Source organism: Panulirus ornatus, chromosome 7 (genome assembly GCF_036320965.1).
Source record: "Panulirus ornatus isolate Po-2019 chromosome 7, ASM3632096v1, whole genome shotgun sequence".
Taxonomy (NCBI): domain Eukaryota; kingdom Metazoa; phylum Arthropoda; class Malacostraca; order Decapoda; family Palinuridae; genus Panulirus; species Panulirus ornatus.
This window is the reverse complement of record NC_092230.1, coordinates 17272600-17284580: the sequence shown is the minus strand read 5'-3', so window position 1 is coordinate 17284580 and position 11981 is coordinate 17272600. Positions and strand designations below refer to the sequence as shown.

At 41.7% G+C, this 11981-nt stretch overlaps 1 protein-coding gene across 1 annotated transcript in view; it reads left to right on the top strand.

The window, feature by feature from the left end:
* Nucleotides 1–3549: 3549 nt before the first annotated feature.
* LOC139749435 (facilitated trehalose transporter Tret1-like) overlaps nt 3550–11981 on the top strand; it is a 49250-nt gene continuing 40818 nt past the window's right edge. The window contains exon 1 of the mRNA XM_071663286.1: nt 3550–3646. The gene's annotated coding sequence lies outside the window, so the exon portion shown is untranslated. The remainder of the gene's footprint in view (nt 3647–11981) is intronic.

Sequence of the window (11981 nt, the reverse complement as noted above, 5' to 3'; positions counted from 1 at the left end):
CAGCGAACAACAACTGACTCACTTCCCAAGCTCTCTCATCCCCAACAGACTTCATACTTGCCCCTCTTTCCAGGACTCTTGCATTTACCTCCCTTACAACCCCATCCATAAACAAATTAAACAACCATGGAGACATCACACACCCCTGCCGCAAACCTACATTCACTGAGAACCAATCACTTTCCTCTCTTCCTACACGTACACATGCCTTACATCCTCGATAAAAACTTTTCACTGCTTCTAACAACTTGCCTCCCACACCATATATTCTTAATACCTTCCACAGAGCATCTCTATCAACTCTATCATATGCCTTCTCCAGATCCATAAATGCTACATACAAATCCATTTGCTTTTCTAAGTATTTCTCACATACATTCTTCAAAGCAAACACCTGATCCACACATCCTCTACCACTTCTGAAACCGCACTGCTCTTCCCCAATCTGATGCTCTGTACATGCCTTCACCCTCTCAATCAATACCCTCCCATATAATTTACCAAGAATACTCAACAAACTTATACCTCTGTAATTTGAGCACTCACTCTTATCCCCTTTGCCTTTGTACAATGGCACTATGCACGCATTCCGCCAATCCTCAGGCACCTCACCATGAGTCATACATACATTAAATAACCTTACCAACCAGTCAACAATACAGTCACCCCCTTTCTTAATAAATTCCACTGCAATACCATCCAAACCTGCTGCCTTGCCGGCTTTCATCTTCCGCAAAGCTTTTACTACCTCTTCTCTGTTTACCAAATCATTTTCCCTAACCCTCTCACTTTGCACACCACCTCGACCAAAACACCCTATATCTGCCACTCTGTCATCAGACACATTCAACAAACCTTCAAAATACTCATTCCATCTCCTTCTCACATCACCGCTACTTGTTATCACCTCCCCATTTACGCCCTTCACTGAAGTTCCCATTTGCTCCCTTGTCTTACGCACCCTATTTACCTCCTTCCAGAACATCTTTTTATTTTCCCTAAAATTTACTGATAGTCTCTCACCCCAACTCTCATTTGCCCTTTTTTTCACCTCTTGCACCTTTCTCTTGACCTCCTGTCTCTTTCTTTTATACTTCTCCCACTCAATTGCATTTTTTCCCTGCAAAAATCGTCCAAATGCCTCTCTCTTCTCTTTCACTAATACTCTTACTTCTTCATCCCACCACTCACTACCCTTTCTAAACAGCCCACCTCCCACTCTTCTCATGCCACAAGCATCTTTTGCGCAATCCATCACTGATTCCCTAAATACATCCCATTCCTCCCCCACTCCCCTTACTTCCATTGTTCTCACCTTTTTCCATTCTGTACACAGTCTCTCCTGGTACTACCCCACACAGGTCTCCTTCCCAAGCTCACTTACTCTCACCACCTTCTTCACCCCAACATTCACTCCTCTTTTCTGAAAACCCATACTAATCTTCACCTTAGCCTCCACAAGATAATGATCAGACATCCCTCCAGTTGCACCTCTCAGCACATTAACATCCAAAAGTCTCTCTTTCGCACGCCTGTCAATTAACACGTAATCCAATAACGCTCTCTGGCCATCTCTCCTACTTACATAAGTATACTTATGTATATCTCGCTTTTTAAACCAGGTATTCCCAATCATCAGTCCTTTTTCAGCACATAAATCTACAAGCTCTTCACCATTTCCATTTACAACACTGAACACCCCATGCATACCAATTATTCCCTCAACTGCCACATTACTCACCCGGGTCCCAAGGTCTCCCGCCGACAACCAGGCCGTCGAGCGCCTCAAGTCCAGAACCAAGTCAGCAGTTGACGATCCTGCTCTGAGTGAGTAATTGATGGCCAGGTCGCGTGAAGCAGCGAGTGGCAGCGTGTGTGGCAGGCATACACAGTAGTGGTGGTGCTCCCGCTGCTACATGATGATGTCTTAGGCTTGCTCTCGTCCTGTGTTGCCCCTGTTTGTGTGATGGTGTGGTGGGGCGGGAGAAGCAGTGGCTCAGCCTGACCAGCGTTAATGAGAATGCTCTCATTAACTAACGCCACAAGTTTTTGTCCGTTTATATATATGTATATATATATATATATATATATATATATATATATATATATATAGGTGGAGCAGGGACATGGTCACACCCATCGACAACGGTAACCTCCAGAAGACCGATTTCGACGATGAAGGCCTGCACTGTGGCTGAGAGATTGACTTGAGGAGGCAGAAGTGATATTGTGACAGTGATTGTGTCAGCGTCGCGTCGCCTCGCCGCAGTGTATCGAGACAGACTTCCCCAGAACTTTTAAAGGGGAAGTAAATGTTTATAGTTGTGTTAATGGAGTGATAGTTTTCATGCATGGTGTTTTTGACAAGAAAATAGTGAAGTTGGAGAAAAATGTAGCTTAGACATTGAAGCTTATTGACACAGTGGTGAAATTGATGAGAACTGCTATTGACGTTTGTGTGAATAAATTGTACATTTCCTTTCCATAGCCATAGGTTGAACCATTATGTGACATTCATTTTTTTTCATTCATTTCAAGCTAAAAGTTTGTTTTCTAAATTGTTTCTTACATTTTTCATATGTATATATATGTATGTGTGTGTGTGTGTGTGTATGTGCATATGTGTGTGTGTGTGTGTGTGTGTGTGTATATGTATATATATATGTATATTATCCCTGGGGATAGGGGTGAAAGAATACTTCCCACGTATTCCTCGCGTGTCGTAGAAAGCGACTAGAGGGGACGGGAGCGGGGGGCCGGAAATCCTCCCCTCCTTGTATTAACTTTCTAAAATGGGAAACAGAAGAAGGAGTCACGCGGGGAGTGATCATCCTCCTCGAAGGCTCAGAGTGGGGTGCCTAAATGTGTGTGGATGTAACCAAGATGTGAAAAAAGGAGAGATAGGTAGTATGTTTGAGGAAAGGAACCTGGATGTTTTGGCTCTGAGTGAAACGAAGCTCAAGGGTAAAGGGGAAGAGTGGTTTGGAAATGTCTGGGGAGTGAAGTCAGGGGTTAGTGAGAGGACAAGAGCAAGGGAAGGAGTAGCAATACTCCTGAAACAGGAGTTGTGGGAGTATGTGATAGAATGTAAGAAAGTAAATTCTCGATTAATATGGGTAAAATTGAAAGTTGATGGAGAGAGGTGGGTGATTATTGGTGCATATGCACCTGGGCATGAGAAGAAAGATCATGAGAGGCAAGTGTTTTGGGAGCAGCTAAATGAGTGTGTTAGCGGTTTTGATGCACGAGACCGGGTTATAGTGATGGGTGATTTGAATGCAAAGGTGAGTAATATATATGTATATATATATATATATATATATATATATATATATATATATATATATATATATATATATATATATACATATATATATATATATATATATATATATATATATATATATATATATATATATATATATATATATATATATATATATATGTATATACGATATTCATTTCGGTTATCATAAAAAAAAAGAATTACAAAATGTGTCAACACCACGTTCGCTCTGGTGATACCAGTTTACCTTCTGGGAGGAGGGAAGCGGGAGGAGGGAAACGTCTGCAGCAGACGCCTCCCAACTTCCCATCAGTGTGTCGAGGGCATCTGCTCCAACAACAGACCTCTGCACCAGTGCAGGTAAGACGGCCCATCGTTGCGTGCTGATCGGCGGAGGTTGCACTCTCGATGACAGACGTGTGCAATGGATTAACATCCAGAGGATTATTTTATTGCAATGAGTAGAACTTTTCTAGGATTTGTGTGTTTGTTTTGCTGAACTTCAGCAGGACCTGTGCCCTCTTTACCTTAACATTCGCAAAACCTGTTATCTGGACTGAAGTGATCACGATCTATGATATTCAAATATCTCTATGTGCAGGAGTGAAAAGTGAAAATCAAATAATGCAGAGCGAAATATGTTAACTCTTACAGTATATTTTCACACAAAGTTTCACAGTCCCTCCGTCTTACAGTGCTAGTGTGTACTGTCGTCCTCTGTCTTAAGTGTTTTCATCCAACGATTGCAACTCGATGCAGCAAAAACCGTTTTATGAAACGTGTACTATAGATGCGTTTATATTCCTAAACCGCGATTCTCCTGCCGTCCTTACATCATAAACCGGTTATTTGACTCATACCTCAACACCCACACACCTAAAACCCTCACCATACTTCTGAACCCCTGACCCTTACATAATACCCTTAAGCCGCTCACCCTTCCACCACACTCCTGAGCGCCTCACCCCTACAACATACTACTGAGCCCCTCACCCCTACACCACACTCCTAAAACCCTCACCCCAATACATATATATATATATATATATATATATATATATATATATATATATATATATATATTTTTTTTTTTTTTTTTTTTTTTTTTTTTTTTTCTCTATACATATTCGCCTTATCCCGCGTTAGCGAGGCAGCGATAAGAACAGAGAAGTGAGCCTTAGAGGGTATATAATCACTTGGCCCACCTCCCCGTTTCTTTTTATGGAAAATTACAAACGGGAGGGGAGGATTTCCAGTCCCCGCTCCCTCCCCTTTTAGTCGCCTTCTACGACACGCAGGGAATCCGTGGGAAATATTCTTTCTCTCCTATCCCCAAGGATAAATATATATATATATATATATATATATATATATATATATATATATATATATATAAAACAACATATACATGCATATCCATACACATACGTAGACATATACTTATATACATATGTACATATGCATACTTAATTGCCTTCATCCATTCCTGACGCCCCTACCCACGCCCCACAGGAAACAGCATCGCCACCCCCTGTGTTAGCGAGGTAGCGCCAGGACACAGACGAAGATAGGCCCATCCACTCATATACACACGTAAAAATCTACACGCATATACACGTACATACTTACATATACATATATACATACATATACATATACATACACACATACATATACATATATATACAAACACACATATATATTCATAATTACTCGCCTTCATCCATTTCCGGCGTCACCCCACCTCACAGGAAACAGCATCGCCAACCCCCTGCGTTATCGAGTTAGTGCCTGGAAACATAAAGAAGGCCGCGACCGCTCACACTCATTCTCTAGTTGTCGTGTATAATACAACGAAACCACACCTACCTATCCACATCCAAGCCCCACAGACCTTTTCATGGTTTATACCCGACGCTTCACATACCCTGATTCAGTCTATTGACAGAACGTCAACCCCCGTATACCACATCGTTCCAATTACCTCTATATCGTGCACGCCGCACGTTCAGGCCCCGACCGCTCAAAAATAATTTTCACTCCATCTTTCCACTTCCAAATTGGTCTTCTGCTTGTCCTTGTTCCCTCCACCTCTCACACTCATATCCTCTTTGTCAACCTTTCCTCACTCATTCTCTCAATATGTACAAACCATTTCGACACACCATAGCCCATGCCTCTCAACCATATAATATTGTTGGAACTATTCCTTCAAACATACCCATTTTTGCTCTCCGAGATAACGTTCTCTCCATCCACATATTCTTCATCACTCCCGGAACCTTCGCCCCCTCCCCCATCCTATGACTCACTTCCGTTTCCATGGTTCCATTCGCTGCTAAATACACTCCCAGATACCTAAAACAATTCATTTCCCCAATTTTTTCTCCATTCAAACTTACATCCCATTTAACTTGTGACTAATCTTGCTGAATCTAATAACCTTGTTTTTATTCACATTCATTCTCAACTTTCTCCTTTCACACACTTTTCCAAACTTATTCCCAACTTCTGCAGTTTCATACTAGAATCAGCCAACAGTGCTGTATCATCGGCGAACAACTGACTCACTTCCTAGTCCCTCTCATCACCAACAGCCTGCATACTTGCCCCTCTCTCCAAAACTTGCATATACCTCCCTAACCACCCCATCCATAAACATATTAAACAATCATGGTGGCATCACACATCCGTGCCGCAGATCGACCTTCACTGGAAACCAATCACTCTCCTCTCTTCCTTCTCGTGCTCATGCCTTACACCCTTGATAAAAACTTCTCACTACTTCCAGCAGCTTACCTCCCACACATTATTCTTAAGACCTTCCTCAGAGCATCTCCATCAACCCTATCATATGACTTCTCCTGATCCATAAATGCCACATACAAATCCATCTGTTATTCTGAATATTTCTTACACATTCTTCAAAGCAAACACCTGATCTACACCTCCTCTACCACTTCTGAAACCACACTGTTCCTCCCCAATCTGATGCTTATGTACATGCCTTCACCCTCTCAGTCAATACCCTCCCATATAATTTTCCAGATTTACTCAACGAACATATACCTCTAAAGTTTGAACGCTCACCTTTATCCCGTTTTCCTTTGTACAATGGCACTATACATGCATTCTGCCAATCTTCTGGCACTTCACCGTGATCCATATGTACACTAAACATCCTTACCAACCAATCAACAATGCATTCATCTCCTTCTTTAATAGATTCAACTGCAATACCATCCAAAACCACCGCCTTGCCGGATTTCGTTTTCCGCAAGGCTTTCACCACCTCTTCTCTCTTCACCAAACCACTTATCCTGACTCTCACCTCGCACACCACCCCGACCAAAACACCCAACATCTGCCACTCTATCATCAAACGCCTTCAACAATCTTTCAGAAAACTTACTCCATCACTGCCTGTCATCACCTCCCCCACCCCCACTCACCCATCCACCCCTTGCTCCCTTCACCAATATTCCCATTTGTTCTTTTGTCTTTCGCATATTATTTAACTTATTTCAAGACATCTTTTTATTCTCCCTAGACTTTAATGATACTCTCTCACCCCAATTCTCATTTGACCTCTTTCTCAACCTTTGCACCTTCCTCTTGACCTCTTGCCGCTTTCTCTTATACATCTCCCAATTATGTGCACTCCTTCCTTGTAAGTACCGTCGAAACGCCTCTCTTTTCTCTTTCACTAACAACTTTACTTTTTTATCCCACCCACTCACTACCCTTTCTAATCAGCCCACCTCCCACTTTTCTCATGCCACGTGCATCTCCTGCACATGCCACCACTGCTTCCCTAAATACATCTCATTCCTCACTCACTCCTCTCACCTCATTTTTCTCACCTTTGCCATCCTACATTCAATATCTCCTGGTATTTCTTCACACAAGTCTCCTTCACAAGCTCACTTACTCTCACCATTCTCTTCTCCCCTATATTCTCACTTATCTTTTGAAAACCTCTACAAATCTTCACCTTTGCGTTAACAAGAGAGTGATCAGACATCCCACCAGCTGCCCCTCTCACCACATCTACATCCAAAAGTTTCTCTTTTACACAATCCACAAGCTCTTTTATCATTTTCATTTACAACACTGAATGCTTCTTGGGCACCAATTATACCCTCAACCTTTGCATTCAAATAACCCATCACTAATACCCGGTCTCGTGCACCAAAACTGCTGACACACTCACTCAACTGCTCCCAAAACACTTGCCTCCCATGATCTTTCTTCTCATGACCAGGTGCTTAAGTACCAATAATCACCGATCTCTCGGCATCCACTTCCAGTTGCTTCTTTCTCAAAGTTCCCCAAGACCTTTAATGGCACATTTCTGAAAGAATCTTTTTGAACTTGAAAGATATTTTTCAACTCAAGAGCCAAGGAATCTTGTAGCACTGAAAGGCTCCCGTATCACTATATATATATATATATATATATATATATATATATATATATATATATATATTCATACTATTCGCCATTTCCCGCGATAGCGAGGTAGCGTTAAGAACAGAGGACTGGGCCTTTGAGGGAATATCCTCACCTGGCCCCCTTCTCTGTTCCTTCTTTTGGAAAATTAAAAAAAAAAACGAGAGGGGAGGATTTCCAGCCCCCCCGCTCCCTTCCCTTTTAGTCGCCTTCTACGACACGCAGGGAATACGTGGGAAGTATTCTTTCTCCCCTATCCCCAGGGATAATATATATATATATATATATATATATATATATATATATATATATATATATATATATATATATATATATATATCATCAGCGAACAACAACTGACTCACTTCCCAAGCTCTCTCATCCCCAACAGACTTCATACTTGCCCCTCTTTCCAAAACTCTTGCATTCACCTCCCTAACAACCCCATCCATAAACAAATTAAACAACCATGGAGGCAGGGGTGTGTGATGTCTCCATGGTTGTTTAATTTGTTTATGGATGGGGTTGTTAGGGAGGTAAATGCAAGAGTTTTGGAAAGAGGGGCAAGTATGAAGTCTGTTGGGGATGAGAGAGCTTGGGAAGTGAGTCAGTTGTTGTTCGCTGATGATACAGCGCTGGTGGCTGATTCATGTGAGAAACTGCAGAAGCTGGTGACTGAGTTTGGTAAAGTGTGTGAAAGAAGAAAGTTAAGAGTAAATGTGAATAAGAGCAAGGTTATTAGGTACAGTAGGGCTGAGGGTCAATTCAATTGGGAGGTGAGTTTGAATGGAGAAAAACTGGAGGAAGTGAAGTGTTTTAGATATCTGGGAGTGGATCTGGCAGCGGATGGAACCATGGAAGCGGAAGTGGATCATAGGGTGGGGGAGGGGGCGAAAATTCTGGGAGCCTTGAAGAATGTGTGGAAGTCGAGAGCATTATCTCGGAAAGCAAAAATGGGTATGTTTGATGGAATAGTGGTTCCAACAATGTTGTATGGTTGCGAGGCGTGGACTATGGATAGAGTTGTGCGCAGGAGGATGGATGTGCTGGAAATGAGATGTTTGAGGACAATGTGTGGTGTGAGGTGGTTTGATCGAGTAAGTGACGTAAGGGTAAGAGAGATGTGTGGAAATAAAAAGAGCGTGGTTGAGAGAGCAGAAGAGGGTGTTTTGAAATGGTTTGGTCACATGGAGAGAATGAGTGAGGAAAGATTGACCAAGAGGATATATGTGTCGGAGGTGGAGGGAACGAGGAGAAGAGGGAGAACAAATTGGAGGTGGAAAGATGGAGTGAAAAAGATTTTGTGTGATCGGGGCCTGAACATGCAGGAGGGTGAAAGGAGGGCAAAGAATAGAGTGAATTGGAGCGATGTGGTATACCGGGGTTGACGTGCTGTCAGTGGATTGAATCAAGGCATGTGTATGGGGGTGGGTTGGGCCATTTCTTTCGTCTGTTTCCTTGCGCTACCTCGCAAACGCGGGAGACAGCGACAGAGCAAAAAAAAAAAAAATATATATATATACATATATATATATATATATATATATATATATATAGATAGATAGATAGATAGATAGATAGATAGATAGATAGATAGATAATATAGATAGATAGATATAGATATATAGATAGATAGATAGATACAGATATAGATATATATGGTGTGCAAGGTGCATGACCTCGACCAGCGAGGGTCAAGGGGTAAAGTCGAGTAAATGTGATCACAAACATAGGTCGGGTCACCAAAGCCATGTGTCAGATGACCACAGGCAAGGATCGGGGTGATTAAGGCAAGTGTCAAGTCATGGATAAACTCAAAGACCTGTATATGTTGACAGTTCTTTTGAATATTAAGGGATCTAATTCTGTCGTACCAGGAATAATGATGAGATTGCTGATGAAGTTGTGTGTAATGATGATGGATTCAATGACATTTCTGTCTACAATTGAACGACAAGATGTAATTTTCTAAGCGTTGTTCCAGAAAGTGGCAGAAGCCACGCTACATTCAAACAGGGCACTAGACTCTTGCCCAACACGAACACTGCTGATGCTGCTATTTTCTTAAATCAAGTTATTTTCCAGTTTGTCCCAAGTCATCTTTATTTCATCCTTTGCGGGGTATATGGTAAACAAAACCATTTCAGTTTTCACGTAAGTTTTTTATCAGTAAGTTTATCATCGTACTGTTGTTCTTAAATGCAATGTCGATATCGAAGTCCTTCAGTTGGATGCATTCTTAGGAATTTCTTGTGATACGGGAGTACTAGAAGTTTTTCAGTGGTACAAGGCTCCTTGGCTCTTGAGTTGAAAAAATGTCTTTCTAGTTGAAAAATATCTTTCAGAAATGTGTCATTAAAGGTCTTAGGTTACTTTGAGAAAGAAGCAATTTCGTAGATTTTGCTGATTCCACCATGAAGAAATTCTCTACTGCAAACGCGGTGCGCACGAAGGAACACTGAGGTGAACGCAGACTGCTTTACTTTATCCTAATAGGCTGAGTAAAAGCGTAAATATGAGCAGACATTTTGTAGGCTCATATGTCATTGCACCATGACATCCGGGAAGACGGCAGGCCACCCTCATTTTCTTCTTCACAGGTAAACGTTATTGAAGTAAGCAGGCAGTTGACTCAGTGAGGAAATCACCGATGTCTTCGTCATTCGGCCGTTTGCAAATTACATCGTCTACATGACGAAACCATATGGCGCGCCTGTTGGTGTGACGGTGAGAAGAAGTTTGACTTGGAAAACTCCATGCAAAGATTACATCCTCCCGGCAGAAAGAAGGAGATTTCCCATCGCCATGCCGAATGTCTGCAGACAGGACTCATCACTAAAAACAAACGAGCAGTTCTTGATGCAAAGCTTTATTGGTTCGATGATAACAGCCGTTGACAAGTTAAGAAAGCGTCTATTTGCCATCCAAGCGCTCACAGATGTCTTCAACTACTCTTGGCCACACAACAAAATCCCTAACACCTGAAAAACTTGCCAACACAATACCAATCCCAAAAGCCTCCAAAACCAACTCCCGCCCCTCCTACCTCCCTATATCACTTCCATCCTCAGTGTCCAATCTTTGTGAAAAAAAAAAAAATGGTCAAGGACAGAATTAAACAAAACATCCTACTCTCACCCGCGCAGCATTCCTTCAGAAGTCATACTGGAATCACGCTACACACTGAGCGCACAAATTATATCCGAGATCCCCCCCCCCCCCACCCCCCAGGACGCCATTCGGTAAACATGCATCTTAGCTTCGTCTCTTCGATGTATATCAACTGACTTGTATTTCTCTCTTGTGTCTCCCCTGATGATGTGATTATCACACGAAAGTGCACTTGGGAACTGATCATGTTTCATTTTCCCCGAGGACTCATAGGAATATATATATATCTTTTTTTTCTTTTTTTTCATACTATTCGCTATTTCCCGTGTTAGCGAGGTAGCGTTAAGAACAGAGGACTGAGCCTTTGAGAAAATATCCTCACTGGGCCCCCTTCTCTGTTCCTTCTTTAGGAAAATTAAAAACGAGAGTGGAGGATTTCCAGCCCCCCCGCTCCCTTCCCTTTTAGTCGCCTTCTACGACACGCAGGGAATACGTGGGAAGTATTCTCCGCTATCCCCAGGGATTGATACACAAAGAATAATAATCTTAATATCAGTGATGGTCTATACAAATCAGATAACTTTATTGTTGAAAAAATTTGTAAAATGATAAGTTTATGAACGCTTGTTCTCTGTTTTCGACAATCGCATGTTTACCAAATGGCGTCCTAGCTTCATCTCTTCGTTGTATAACAACTGACTTATATTTCTCTCTTGTGTCTCCCCTGATGATGTGATTATTACACGAAAGTGCACTTGGGAACTTATCGTGTTTCATTTTCCCCGTGGACTCTTAGGAATATACTTGATCACGCGCAAAATTGTGATCCTTTCCAATATATATATATATATATATATATATATATATATATATATATATATATATATATATATATATATATATATATATAAGTAAATAGTACATATGAACGCGCACTACCATATAACATAATAACCTTCAACAGCCAGGATCGAGCCTAGGACCCCCGCGTAGGAGGCAGCAGCACTACTGCTAGGCTATGACCAAACCTGAAAGGGAAACGACTATTCGAGTATCATGTAATCAAATACCCTTTAGCTTACGTTGGTGAACGACGGGGTCTCCACTGGTCATTTCCCATAGGCTCACACAA